The sequence below is a fragment of the Leptonychotes weddellii genome, chromosome 3 (genome assembly GCF_054177405.1).
Source record: "Leptonychotes weddellii isolate Sample4059 chromosome 3, ASM5417740v2, whole genome shotgun sequence".
Classification (NCBI taxonomy): Eukaryota; Metazoa; Chordata; class Mammalia; order Carnivora; family Phocidae; genus Leptonychotes; species Leptonychotes weddellii.
In genome coordinates this window covers 130321934-130338004 of record NC_138371.1, presented here as the reverse complement: position 1 = coordinate 130338004, position 16071 = coordinate 130321934, and the positions used below count along the sequence as shown (strand labels likewise).

The following is a 16071-nucleotide window of genomic DNA, read 5'->3' as shown; positions in this document are numbered from 1 at the left end:
AGAGGGAGGAGGGTCAGAGGGAGAAGCAGACTCCCCGCTGAGCAGGGAGCCCGATGCGGGACTCGATCCCGGGACTCCAGGATCATGACCTGAGCCGAAGGCAGTCGCTTAACCAACTGAGCCACCCAGGCGCCCTATATACCTTTCAATATAAGAGTCATGCAATCTTCATTGTGGTGTCAAAAGACCGGTCTAACAATACCATCTGGGAGGGCCTGAAGGATAAGTGGTCATGGACAATTTAATACACTAAGACCAGAGTGTACACTAGAGGAAAGGAGCATGTTAGAGGCAGAGCAATGTTGGATTACATAATTCTGGAGAGAAAGGAAAACAGAGGAAAATGCAAGGTTAATATTCTCAAAATACATCAGTGAGGGGGGAAATAAAATTGGTTGTTACCCAAGATTTATTAAAGAAGCCCTTTACAAAACATACAGAAGCAAGGAGTTGGATGATTTTTTTTTTTTTAAACAGATTGGTAGGGATGTGCCTCATGAACATCCTGTTGGAGATATCCATAAAATGTTTAAAATAAGGGGTCAGTCTATTTCCCAGATAGGTACCTACTAGTAGATTCCATGGTCATAAAGATAGCATTTAAAAGGGTGGGTATAGATACTCTCACTAGACTGATGAAGCTATATTTAATGACAGGCATGGAAAGTAGTCTCAGCAAGAACTAACAAAGAAAGCTAAGGGTACAATGGGCATTCCAAGAAGAGTTGTCTAGAACAAGGCAACATCTTTTCATCAGGAGGAAAGGCTTCACAAAGTCAAGGATTGGAAAAGACTGCAGAATTTCAGACCACATTTTTGTTTAGTGATAAGAGATAAGACATCTTTTAATCTTTTGGGTATTTTTCTTCTACATTTTTAGCTTAATTCCTCCTTTCCTTTTTAAAACTACTTTTCATTTCAACATTAAGAATTGAGATAAAAAAAAAAAGAACTGAGATGGATTCTATCAAATATTTTCGGGGGGTTCAACCTTGCCAAATTAAGTCTATGTGCACTTTGGGCCTAAAGAATTCAATAATATCAAACACCTGTTTTTTCTTTCTTTCTCTTCCTTCCTTCTTTACTCTCTACCTCCCTCCCTTCCTTCCTTCCTTTTCTCTTTTTTTTCACTAAATAACTACAATTAGCTGATTTAATGATCACATTCCTTAAGTGGTAGAATTACTCTTTTGAATCAGCAATGGCCATGCATCTGCCAATTTTTGGCCCACTTCCTGTAGTAAATGGGAGGTGGGTTGGGTTAACTTTGAAATTTTTCAACTGTGTAGTTTCCAACATTTGCTAAATTTTCCAAAATTAATTAAGTAAATAAGTAATTGAGTAATCTTAACACACTGCCTTCAAGTCTCAGCTTTTCTTGAGCTGGAATTGGTACAGAGCAGGTAATGGGATTTCTCAGTGGTTCCTCTATACTCATTTCTAAGATGGACCTTCTTTATGCATTTCTTTCTACTAAGGCCTCTGTTACTTGTTGTGATCTTTATGTATTTACATATGTGAAGACCATAAATTCATTGAGATTAGAGCCATTGTCTATTCTTATCGTAGTCCTAGAAACAGGTAATAGTGTTTAGAATACTCTCTGGGGTGAAATAAATGCCTGTCTGCTAAATTAACAAATGAGGAAGGAATTCAACTGAAAAAGAAAAAACTTAAAAAATGACTGAGCATTTACAAAACCAAAGTGGACAGTGCTGATAACTTTGGGCAATATCATATTTTGCAAAGAACTTCCCCTGAACAAAGTCAGTTGGCTACAGGCACTGGATATGGATGTTCAATTTCGTTTTTCTTAAAGTAAAGGCACATTTCTATCTTTCAAACAAATTGGTACAATTACTGGAACCAGATAGAATTACACTGCTTGCTATTGTATGTGTTCAGTTTCCCAGAATGTGGAATATACCTTCAGGGATTTATTAACAACTTTCTATAGTCAGACTATTTTAATGTTATGAATGCCCTGGACACTGAATCCTCAAGGTATAAAAAGAGTTTTATTTCCAGAAGTTTTTGCATAGCACTCTTATAATTGTGATAGGAATAATGCAAAATTTAACTCATAAATGTTCGTTGGCCTTTTTTCCTTTCCACAAATCCTCTGACGAATATGCTAACACTGTCTGATTGGCCTTCTGATCCTTATCGTGGCATTTGGGATAGTAAATTATGGCTGGGGTTGCGGGGTAGTGTTAAGGGGAGTGGGGAATGGTTGAATTAGAGAAGTGGAGATGTAGAAGGATTTTACATTTTATGGGCAGAATATAACTGGCAGGAGAGAGAAAAATAGAACGAAAAGTAGAGAGAGAAAGGAAAAGTAGAAGGTGAATACATATAAACTACAGATAAATTTGTGGAGTTTGAAAGGGGGATTATTAAGAGACTGGGTCATCTGCAAAGTAGGAGGGACTTAGAGGAAGCAGCCATGGGAAAGATGATTTAAAAATATTATGGAACATAATAAATATGTTCCTCTCTTAGTAGCATTTCAGAATACACATTTCAGCAATATCAATTGTGTAAGCATTTACAAACATCGAAGAATACAGTCATCCTCAACTTTTAGAAAATTAAAAAAAAAAACCACTTAGTCTTATAAAATGCACTTTTACTGATCTCCTTCCCTCCCTCCCTTCCCTACCTCTCTCCCTTCCTTCTTTCTTTCCTTCCTTCCTTCTTTCCTTCCCTCCTTTCTTCCTTCCAACCTTCCTTCCTTCCTTTCTTTTTTCCATGTTTCTCTATTAAATGAGTGAATACACATGAAGTTATTCAAACAGGACCTGCAATATCATTCAATAAATGATATACATTATTATGTGCCTAAAATACAATGTAAGGATTTCATGATCCTTATTAAATCAGAATAAAGAAAACATAACAGTTTAATCTTTAGAAATCTTTGATGATGATCCACACAATGGGAAATATCATGCCAAATCTTAAAATAAACCCAAACCCATCATATCTATTACATAATTTACTTTTTAACCTATACAGTTGGTAAAATATGGGAATCTGGATATTTAGACATGGGATATGTGTGTATTAATTAGAATAACAGCATTTTCTTTAACTTTACCAAACTATTCAAAAGAAATATCTCATGGATTGAAAAATGGGCAATCTCTATGACAATTTAAATACAAATTTTCAAACTGGGACTTTTGAAATAGCTAATATTAACCACTAGTAACACAGCTAGCTTATCTTTTCCATCTATTCTCTTTTCTATCTTAATTTGATTCATCATTTTAGCAATAGCTTAAGTTGAACATTCTTTATGAAGTCTCCTATAATGAATTTCTCTGCTGAAAGCTGATAGCCTTTCTAGACTGTCTTTGACTCTTGTAATTAAGCAAATGCTGACTTAATTTATTCATACATATGTGTGTGCATTTGTTCTTATCTTATAAACAAAATTATAAATGTCTTCAATGAAGTTTTTGTTTTTTTTTTTTCACACAGCAAATAACCAAATGCCTGGCAAATGGTAGGCATTTACTGAAAATTTTTGAACTCATCTAAAACTTTCTCCATTTCTCAACTTCCATGTTTAATTAGTTAAAAATGTCTGGTCACTTTTACTTCTCCAATATCTGTCAAAGCACTCTCTTCATCTTCATTGCTGTTGTCATTGTGTTATATTTTTATATCATCATTTCTCACAAGGGCTATTTCTAGATGTCTAATTGGACTCTCTATTTCCTTCTAGTCTGTCACCCAGTCCACACTCAGAGGTAGTATCTTAAATTGTAAATCTCATATTTATCTTCTCTGGGATTAGTAAAAGATACTACTGTTAATAAGAAGATCTGAAAGCACAGAGATTTGGAGAAGATAAAAATTCATTGTTCTATCAAGTAATAAGGTAATACTCACAGGGTAATCTAGCCATTCAGGACCTTTATATCTAGTGTTCACCATTTACTAGGATGTCACTTCATTCACACCACCGTGCCTGTTTCTGATATCAGGAAAAGAGAAAAAGAGAATGGAGAGTAAGCAGCTTCCTTTTCAGACATGTCCTATAATTTGCATACATACCTTCCCTTCACCTGTTATTGACAAGAATGTATTCCCATGGCCACACTTGAATGTAATCTCTAGCTGACAAGTATTTTATTTCAAAAGGAAAATTCTTCCTCAGCCAACCCCCATAAACACAAAAGTACCTTTGTTTTCATATATAAAACATCCTCAACACACACACACACACACACACACATTCTAGGAAGACATCCCAACATCCTATCCATGTTCTCCATCCAGTTCAAGGTCCATTCACAATCTCTGGATGAGGAACATTCTATTCCATCAGGTCCAGATGTGGCTCCATAATGTTATGGTGACCTCTACTTCAACAAATGGATTTATCTACTTCCCATTATGCTTAATTTACAAAAAAAAGGAGTATGAGCAGAGTAATTGCATTAAATTCTTTACTCAGAAAACTGAAAGAATGAGGAACACATAACAGTCACTGTTCTAGAGTGTTATCAAATTCTGCTTGGCAGAAATTGTGAAGAATTGTTCTTTGGCAGCTACTAACACCATCTGCAATCTCAGTTGCCGCTGCTTGTTCATTGCTTTCTGTGTCCATCTCTGTAGTTGCCACTGAAGAGTATGCTCTGATAAGATCTGCCCAAATTTGTCCTAGTACAGATTTGTCCTTTTTTGGGGGGGAGGGGTTTAAAAGACATAGACTTTTGCAAGCCAGGATTATGGTTTCTTTGGCAACATACTTCAGCTCTTTAGGCTTCCAAATATATGCTTCCAGTTAGTTCCATGTACAAGTGCCTTTAGCCAAATACTTTATCTAAATGTTTCCTAAGCTTTACATCTTTGTGCTGAGAATATCCCCCTCTCTTTCAAGCTATTTGTGATCACCTTGATGCCACTTGAAACAAGATGCGTTGTGAAACTAGAACAACCTGAATCTAATATTTACTACTGAGCTAATTCCCATTGGGTAACAAAGACATTTAAACAGAAGCTGTGAAGCTCGCTTGAGGTCACAATGATAAATCCTGCTGTTTGGGGTTAAAAAGTAACTGGTCATCCCAACACTGGAAAACCTCTAATGATAAAACCCCTGGTCACGTTATAGTGCAGTGCATGGTAGAATCTTCCATAGAAGAACTATATCTGTTGCCATCTCTGCTTCGGTCTGATTCTTTTATAAATTCATATTTCTGATGATACCTTGCTAACTGCTGTAAGATGAAAACCAAAAAAAACAAGAATATTCTAACATTTTCTAACCACTTCTAGAGCTACAGATTATGTAGAAATGTGATCGCCTTCTGAATTGTTATAAAATGGTTTAATATTTTCCACTACTAACCAGGATCAAAAGCTTTCCAGACTATGGTGTCCATATCCTTGCTGTCCAGCTTGTGATTCTGAAATCGATGCCATATACTTTAGGATTTTATTACAAAAGCACCTAATTGCCAGATACCATTTTTTTTCTATTGCATAGGAGGGAAACTAAATTTCTACAACTAATAGACCACCAAATACAGTAGTTTATCAAAAATAGATGTTAATATATTTCTCAGCATAATAGTTCTGGGGTTGGTGAATGGTCCAGAAAGAATTAGGTTGCTCCTCCAAAAATTGTCCATGGATTCAGAGTCCTGTCTTCTTGCTCTGCTTTTGTCTCAGATGTAGCTTTCATACACATGATTGTAGCCAGCTCATCATGACCAGAATAACATTCAGGTCCTCAGGAAGTGAGAAAGGGAGTGGAGGTTAGCAACTGCTTTTTAAGGCCATGACTTGGAACTTGCACATGTTACTTTTTCCTCATATTCCATTGCCAAGAATCTAATTTCATAGGTATATCTGTGTGAAGGAAGAAAATAATAGGGTCCTCTATAGTCTTTTCAGCTAAAAGACAAAAAGGGGAGGGAAAGTCTATTGATAAAGAAACAAAGGGGAAAACAGATATTTGAGAGATAGAATATAAACTCAAATCCTAACCCTTTACATTGCATTTGTTCCTGACAAGACAAAAGGATAATACACAAACTATTTAGCATGGTGTACCAACATCTCCATGGTCATTCTTTTCAAATAATGAAGCTGGAAGGGTGTGATAGTTTTCATATATTTCATTCTATCAAATCACTTTACCATTAATCTGTCTGTTTCTTTTGCTGTAACAATGACAACTCAGTAACAACAACTTACGGTCCCCTAAATACAAGGTGTCTTAATTGGTAATAATTGCTAATTAAATGGAAATTACTTTAGATGAGTTCATGGAAGAATTACGGAGGAGGAAAAAAAATAGCAAAAATCACTGTTTTAGGTAGGGTGGCTTCTATAAAATCTATTTCTCTGAGTTATTTATTAAAGCAATTTGCCATCTAGAACTACCCTTTGTCTCTGTCACACACTTGAGGAAATCAGCCATTATTTTAAAGTAATGTTGAGACACAAGATGCCACTTACCATAATAATAAATATTTTACTCTGTGAGCAGAGAGCAATGAATTGGAGGGTTCAATTAGGACAGAGAAGGTAGGTTCAACTTGTTCTTTGATAATACAGGTTGATGCAATGGAGAAGTCCAAATTTCCTTTGATTTGAGTGAATTTGCCTCAGTGAATTGGACTTTGTTATGTTCCAATTTTAAACAAGGAATCCTGAAATGTATGTGGCACCATTTTACCATAGGACAGTTCTTTTTTGTGAAAGAAGGGATCCTTCTGCCTTCTTAAGAATACTGTAAATGCTCTTTAGGGAGCTGAAGAGGATGAACCGGTAAATTTTATATAATTTATCTTGGTTTAGTATACATAACTGATGTTCCTGATTTAAAGTGTTGTTTACATTTTTAAATTCTCTCCATTGTGCTCTTCTCTGGATTAACATATATATCTAAGAATTTTAAACAAGATAATTTATGTAAAAACAAGACTTTTGAATATAAGCCTGTCTTAAGTCATTAGAATTAGTGTGAAACCTTCAGATTTTTACCATTAACAGATGAAAATTCAAGATTTTTTTTTAGCTATGTTTAAAATCCATTCAAAACATGGCTTCAAATTTGAATCAGATTTAAATCTTCCAGAATTCAAGGGGATTCATATATCAAAAGTACGTTATTTGATTCAAAGGACATTATAAGTTAAATAAGGCTTATAAAACTTTACCAATCAACAAGTATATCACAAAAAAGAGCATTCTGGCAAATTTAACTTTTATTATATGTTAATATGTTGTGTTTTCAAGGCATGGAGTACTTGGACTCTAATTATTTGTATAAATTTTGTGGTTTTCCTAGAAAAGATTCTGTCATTCAATCACTTCTGCTTCTGTTGAATACAGAATGGAAAAAAAAAACAAGGATAATTTTGTTTATAATTAATTTTTATATTTTTATATTAATACTTGTACATATTTTAAGCACAAATTTATGATGAAAAGCTTATAATAGAACTTAGCAGTAGCCTGTCTATCCATTCATCTGTTCCATACACACACAAAAAAGTAGTTTGTCCTTTGAATCTACTGTTTTCAACTCTTATAAAAACTATTTAGATAGAGGCTGGTTTTTATTTCCCTATTTATTAATATTTTCAATGCACTGATAACCATTCATAATATCTTATATTATCTGTTGATTTGTTATTATTATAGTTTTACACTCTCATGTATTATTTTGGAAACCCCTTGCATTACTACTTACTGGTTTGCCTTCAGTATTTGATTAAGCATGTCTTCTAATAGATTCCCAGGAAAGGCTGAGTGGAGAATAAAATGTTGACATTTCATTGTCTGAAATTATCTTTATTTTGTTATTTTCCTTGGTTTGCAGTTTTTGCAATTTGAAGATTTTAAGATAAAAATAACTTCATCTCAGACTTTTGAAGGCAGTGCTCCATTCAAACTTGATTCCCAATGTTTTTGAGTAATTTAATGCTATGCTTGAATATTTATCATGACCTTATTTTTACCCTGTGAAATTCTAGAATTGACTACTCAGACCTGGTGATCTATAATTTCAAAATTATGTTATTGATGCATCTCCTTTTCAATTCATTGTATTTGGACTTGGTAGGCTATTTCCATTTGGAGTTTTATACCCTTGAGTTCTAATAAAGTTCTTATGCTATTTCACTGGAAATTTCCTCCCCACTGTGATCTTTGAAACTCTTATTAATCAGATGTAGCAATTACTTCTTCAATCTTCTAACTTTTCTTCCTTATTTCTCAACTTCTTTTCTTTTACCCTTTGAAAGATCAACTTTAACTCCTAAATCTCTCTAATGAACTTTTATAAAATTTCAGCTTTCATAATTTTATTTATGTATTTTTTTTAGAGAGAGAGAGAATGAGCAGAGGGGAAGCAGGGACAGAGGAAGAGGGAGAGAGAGAGAATCCCAAGCAAGTTCCACACCCAGCCCAATACAGGGCTCAATTTTACGACCCTTAGATCCTGACCTGAGCTGAAATCAAAAGTTGGAAGCTTAACCAACTGAGCCACCCAGGCACCCCATCAGCTTTCATAATTTTAATTGCCAATTGATATTTCTTATTTTCTTTTGTTTCTTTTTATAGCAGCATATCATTGTTACACAATGCAATATCTTATCTCTCTGATAGGTGATCAAATTTTCTTTGAAATTTTTCTCTGCTGAATGTCTCTCATGGTTTCCTTTGCTTTATTCCCCATTTACTTTAGAAGATTTTTTAAAAGAAATTTATACTTAAGGTTAAATATCTAAAAAACTAATTGCAAATATTCCCCATGGGTGGACCGAGTTTAGTCAAGTGGTAAAATCATTTGTACTCTTTTTACCATGGGGTTTACTTCCCACACTTAGTTTCTGCAAGATAATCTTTTAAAGACATTCTTTTTCTCCAGAGAGGGATCCTTTACTCTGTTGTGACAAGGTTGAGGGGGTGAGTGAAAAAGAAAAGGAATGAGATCAGGAAAGAATCCCACCTGCATTTTGGGTCCTTGTGAGATCTGGGGCTACAAAATTCATTGTGTTAACTTTTAGTTATTCTTTCTTGCCCCATCTTTTACCTCTGCTTTTCTCTGAAACCTTTCAGGTTCAGGTTCTAAAACACATTGCCTAGGACTGATGGTGAAGGGGAATGTATCCAGGTCAAATTAGGAGTCATTGGGGACCTGGCCCCCATTCTACTCTATTAATAAGCATTCAAGCAATACCTTTCGTTTCAGCATCTCCCTCCACCTCCCCCTTGTCTTCCACCAAAGTTGTCCTCTCCAATTTCTAAGATGTTAATTTCTGCAATGTGAAACAATTTGTTTCTCATCTGTGTTATCCTCTGCAAGCCTCACTAATCTGTTTTTGCTCTTCACATAGGTCTAAGTTACAAATATCCTCTAATTTCAACAAATTTGAGCATTATGTTATAATATGTTTCCACTTATTTTATTACTTGGGAATAATTTTTGAGCCTAGGAATGATGTTCAATATAAACAAAGATAGTTGAGTCATTTGTAAGAAGTATAACCAATAAAATGATATTATCTGCTCTTACATTGTCTTGCAGAACTAAAAAAATAAAAATCATATTCCCATTCAAGCGTTTTCCTCTCCCTGTAAAATAAGCAAACCAAAATCATGAGAGTTTACTCATTCATTCTATGGCTATTTTTTTTTTTTTTTTTTACTAATGTGCCAAGCATTGTGCTGTTGAGTGGGGATTCAAGGGTGAGCTTTGCCATCTGGTGTGGGGTGCAGACAATTAAACAGGCAATTACACACTAGTGTGGACATAGAACAGTGTTTTATAGGAGCTCGTAAGAACAACATCTGTCTCAGAATTACAGGGTCAAACAAGGGTTAGCACCTAGTGTAGAAAATTATGTCTAAGCTGACATTTGAGTGATGAGTACAAGTTAGCCAGGTTAATTTTGGAGGGAAAGAATGTCATAGCAGAAGTATGGAAAAACCTGAAGGAGAGAGATAACAGAGCACATGTAAAGAAATGAAGTTTAGTAAGGCTTCTGGGAACTGGCAGTCAGAGACAAGGTCAGGACAGAAGCCTGAAGAGGTGAGCTGAGGTCAGATACTCAGTGCCTTAAAAGTAATGTGAATCGGTTTGAATAGTTATTAAAGGAAATAGGGCATTCCTCTGAGGTGAAGTAGATGGTGCTGGGTGGGAGAAAGTGTTAATACAGGTAAAAAATGTTAGCACATAATTGACGTAATCCAACCTAGATACATTGGAGGCCTCAAATAGAATTATAACAGAGATGATAGAAAGAAGTACATAGAGCAACACCATCATTTTAATAATGCACAATTAGAAAACTAAGTAAAATAAGAATATTTTTTATTTCCCCATTTTTACTAATCTTCATGTTTAAAATTCAATTTCTTTGTTTTGCAAATTGTCAGCAGCAATTGAGGATCAGCAGCAATTGAGGAACAAGTTTGCCTAGCTAATGGAATTTTTAGGGATCTATGGCTTAATCTATTAATTGTCTTGATCTATCAGAAGAACAATCCTGGGGTGCCTAGGTGGCATAGTCGGTTAAGCATTTGACTCTTGGTTTAGGCTCAGGTTGTGATCTCAGGGTCATGAGATTGAGCCCCGAGTTGGGCTCTGCAATCAGCATGGAGTCTGTTTCTCCCTTTCCTCCTCCCCATGCCAAATAAATAAATAAATCTAGAGGAAAAAGAAGAAGGAGGAGGAGGAGGAGGAGAAGAATGGTTGATACTGATGGGACCTCTGGTACTCATTTTCTGCTGAATGCAATTTTCTAAGTATGTGTGTAGGAAATTATACTTCATTGACTGTAGATCATCTATGGAACCAGCAGTTAATGAACTATACTGTCAATAAATTGTGAAACTCAAAATCAGTAGACTTTAATGATTTTAACTAGTCAAAATTACCTCATTCCACAAAATGTCACATGCAACTTTATAATTTCATGAATTAGCATTTCTCTTAGACATAACATTTAATTGAAAATGTAGAAAATAGAAATTATCTGACAAGCAATAAACAACTAAAAAATATTATACAACTTAAAATGTCAGACATAACCTTGATAAGGAAACATGAGTTAAGTTGAACATAATAGATTTAGTTAATATTCCATTATTTTGGAAATTAACAAATTAATCCAGAAATTATTATTTTTACTAGGTTCCAAAGCTTTGCTTCAGCATCATTTCCTTCCATAAAGTCATCCCCATGATGAGGAGTTATAGAGCAGTAGGTAAATTAGTAGGAAAAAAAAAACAACCTGCCTTTATTTACCATCTACTATACGCTCAGACATAGTGAATAGGTTTTGAGAGATACATTTAAGACATATTTATGTTATCAAGTTCCCAGTGGAAAAAAAAATGAGATCTCTGCTAGTCTACATATCATACCAATAAGAGAATTAACAATCACCCAACTCAGTAATTGCCCTATTATTATACAATCAGCAAGCAGCAGAGCTAGGGTTTGGAATTAGGTCTGACTGCCTCCATTATTCATGCTCTTTCTTTCATCCCCAGCTACTCAAATTCTTTAAAATAATACCTTGATGGAGCATAAGTTGGGAGAACAATATTAATGGCTTTTTAAAAAATTTTTTGATTAACTTTCTTATTTTTGTGTGCTTTACTTCAGTATTATTTGCATATTCACTAACCATTTATTCCTCTATCAAAATTATTTATTGAATAAATTAGTATAATACATTGCCCTGCCTTAAGGAAACTTTATGTCTGACTTGAAAAGTTAATTAACATTGTGAGATGAGAATAAAGTGCCATCACAAGAGAGCATATTACCAACAGCTAATGACACTGTACACATAGGAATGCTTTTGGAGTTTAGAAAAGGACAAGATAATTGTGCCTAATCAGGCATAACAAAATAATTTTTAAAAAGCAGAAACTTTATAAAAATAAATATTCCCCAACCCCTCCCAGGATCACTCTTGTAGACTTAGCCTGCTTAATGATTCCAAAATGCTTTTACCTATCTTTGATTTAATTCATATTGCATGTTTTATAAGTTGGATTCTGACATTGCGTGTTGACATAAGTAGGCTCATGTAACATGCAATCTGCTTCCACAAATTCACTACCATCTTCAGTACAAGTATGCAGAGTCACATGCTCCAATAAAACACAATCCTCCTCACTTTATCAGACACTGTAGAAGAGAGTGGAGTACAATAAAACAGAACACAGTAAGGCAGTGCACATCTTAAGCAGAAACATGTAAAACAAATACTGTACATGGAAGCCCAACTTAGTCAACATTTGCATTTACTTCATACAAGTTTTATAATGCCATCACACACTCCTAATCTGTCCCTCTTCCTTTGCATATCTATAACTTGCATAATTAAATCAATATAAAGAATTGTATCTGTCAAATCACATTTTTTTCACACACACAAAAACAAATACTGTAGCAATTCAGATTTTCATGAAATAAGTCACAATGAGGATAAGAAGATAAAACTACTTTTCATAAGATAATAGAAGAAGGGTAACTGGGAAGGGTGAGAATCCTCTCTCTCTTTTCCCTTTTTTTTTAAGATTTTATTTATTTGAGAGAGAGAATGAGATAGAGAGAGAGCATGAGATGGGGGAGAGTCAGAGGGAGAAGCAGACTCCCTGCCAAGCAGGGAGCCCGATGCGGGACTCAATCCTGGGACTCCAGGATCATGACCTGAGCTGAAGGCAGTCGCTTAACCAACTGAGCCACCCAGGCGCCCTGTCTTTTCCCTTTTTATTTGACAGACTTTGTGGCTTGGTTTCCTCCTATGAAACAATAGTATCTCAGAAAAGGGAAGTGCTAAACAGAAAGCAAAGATTAAGTGAGGCGGCTGACAGCATTGGGTAGGTTTTTGAAACCTTGAAGTCACAAGAATTGGACAAATAAATAAATATCACCGATACAAAGTGCGACTAAGTTTTTGGAGATATACTTCACGGGTTCCTCAGGCAATTGCAGACATTAAGAGACTTCAGGGGCGCCTGGGTGGCTCAGTCGTTAAGCGTCTGCCTTCGGCTCAGGTCATGATCCCAAGGTCCTGGGATCGAGTCCCACATTGGGCTCCCTGCTCGGCGGGAAGCCTGCTTCTCCCTCTCCCACTCCCCTGCTTGTGTTCCTGCTCTCACTGTCTCTCTCTCTGTCAGATAAATAAATAAAATCTTTAAAAAAAAAAGAGAGAGAGACTTCAGTGGAGCCTGGGTGCAGGGGGATGGGGTAGATCTGAGGACCACTGAGAAAACATTGCCTTCATGTGGGGATATTTAAAAGAGAGGCTAGGAACGTTTTGAGATTACACTGGAATGGAGTTGGTGTCACTCTTTCACGAAATCACAACAATTACAATTTCCATCTTGAATATTTACTCCATGCCTGGTGGGATACTAGGTTGTTACATTCACTAATTTAATCCAATCTTCAAAACATCTTTACGGCTAGGCATTTAACAACATTTTAGAAACAGAGAACCATGTTTCAGAAGAACGAAGTAACTTTCCAATCTTAACCCAGAGAGTAAATAATAGAATTGGCATTTGAACCCAGCTCTGTCTTATCCCAAATTATGTATTTGCCTTTCTATATTATGGTGTTAAATCATCATTGAAATGTTGGCCCAGGCGTTCTGTCCTAATCCACAGAAAGTATTCATATAATATTAAGATATGTAGGAGCACCTGGCTAGCTCAGTAGGTAGAGCATGAGACTCTTGATCTTGGGGTTGTGAGTTTGAGCCCCATATTGGGTGTAGAGATTACTAAAAATAAGATCTTAAAAAAATAATATTAATACATATAAACAATTTTGATAAATATATAATATTAATTTCCTATTTGATCCAATAATGATTTTTAGTAGATATAATTTTGGATTTTCCTTCTTTAAAATACATGCTACTGCTTATTTTTATTCCTGATGTAAATACTTAATGGAACAGAAATGTAGTGGAAATACTACAACCCTAAGAAATTTTCATTATTCTGTTAAGCTTGTATTACTAATAGTTTAATATTTCAAGATGTTTTTAGGGAGACACAGATTTCACTGATTAAAACTCTTTTGTTTTAATGACAAAATGATATTCACAACAGCTTTTTCTTATTTGATCAAAAATTAAGTGAATTTCTAATGTCAAAATTTTGTTGTTAACTATTTCCATTCTCACTTTGTTTTTGCAGACTTATGCCAACACTTTGGCATAAGTTTGGCTACCTCAAGCTTGAATATTATTTATTTCCCTTAATTTGAATTTGTGCCAGAGCCTTGGGTGAAGTTGCCCATTACTTTGTTAAACATCTTCTGTTCTTGGTCTACTCAGAACACCTTCAGTCAGCAAAACGATTACTTATAAGTCAGTGTGAATTGCTAATTATCCTCATTTAGTATACCCTGCCATTTTGCCAAGCTATATATTCTTGAAGAACTCCATCTGGTACCAGAGACGACTGGATTGCTAAATATTCACCTACCAGAATCTAGGAATTACTGAGCAACTGGTGAAAATTATTCTCAAAACTACCATAATAAATAAGGTGAAATTTTCTCTTAATGTGTCCAAGAGCTTAGCACCTTTATTTGCCTACTTTCTAGCACTTCATTAGAATAATGGGAGTTGGGGCGCCTGGGTGGCTCAGTTGGTTAAGCGACTGCCTTCGGCTTGGGTCATGATCCTGGAGTCCCTGGATCGAATCCCGCGTCGGGCTCCCTGCTCGGCGGGGAGCCTGCTTCTCCCTCTAACCCTCCCCCCTCTCATGTACTCTCTCTCTCTCTCTCATTCTCGCTCTCTCAATTAAATAAATAAATCTTTAAAAAAAAAAAAAGAAAAATGGGAGTTTATTTTTTTCACTTTTCTCTGTTTCAGTAGATTCTCTTTTAAGCTCTAGTTTAATTTGTTTCCTCTCTCTACATTGGCTTGCATCACCTGACGTCTTCCCTTACTTTTTTGTTATATCTTTACCCTTTATTTTCCCTTCTTTCATAAATTTTCTTTCCTCTTTCCTATTACCTGTGACAAATTCATGTTTAACTTGCTACAGAATCTTCCCTACAATCTCACAAAATATTCAATTTAGTATTAATTCCCTTCCCCTTTTCACAAAATATGTAGATTAGTTAGAGGTCTAAACTGCTCTTGTCATTATTTTTCTGGCAAGGACAGATTCTGATACTTCAGACTCTGCTGACAACTTTTACTGCTTCATCCTAATGAAAATCCTCCACCTCTTATTGTTTGGCCTCTTTCCATATTTATTTTGAGGATTCCAACAAAGCAGAAAAAATACTTAAATAGTCTGCTTCCCACCAGAGTCTTCAGGACTATTTCGTTTCTCATAGATACATTAAACTTAATTCTTTCAAATCCATCAGAAAGCTCATGATTTCAAATCATGATTTTAAAGTCCAAATCTAATTTAATCAGGGAAATTTGTTGATGTCTTTCCCAAATGTATTCTAAAATAATTATTCCACAGCTCTCCTATTCGATAAGGGCTTACTAATTTTGAAATAAACAAACTTGATTTCACCACTCAGTATATTTCATGACTTTATCACAGATCAATTTAGAAAATTATATTCTATAAGACATTACAATTAATAATGAAAATTGTATCTCATGCTTTCTTCAGGCTGTTCCCAATGATGATGATTAAGATCAGAATTTAAAATCTGACACCATACCCTCCAGAGCCTATATCCAGAAAATTACTACTTTCTATTCCTTAGAGCAAAGATTCTAGATTTCTTTTTTTTTTTCCAGAAGCTCTTTATTTTCCATCAACCTTATTTCCACTTTCTGTTTAGAGTCAGTAGAAGAGCTTCAGACTGGTCAGTAGTCGTCCCCACACTCAGGCCTGAGCAGTGGGAGCTGCAGACCAGGCCTCAGCAGGGAACCGAGGGCCCGGAGCGCCCGGAAAGGGCACCGATGCACCTTCAGACCCCACCACCACCTCGGGCTGAGTAGCAGTGAACTCTGGAGCTGGGGCTGTGCATTCGGCCTGAAATTCCTCCTTGCTCACAGCCTTTCCAGCAGCAGCCTGCGCTTCCTTCAG

General features: G+C 35.5%; 1 long non-coding RNA gene across 5 annotated transcripts in view; it reads left to right on the top strand.

The window, feature by feature from the left end:
* Positions 1–16071, top strand: part of LOC115940736 (uncharacterized) — a 127298-nt gene that overhangs the window by 40191 nt on the left and 71036 nt on the right. The gene's annotated exons all lie outside the window — the stretch shown is intronic.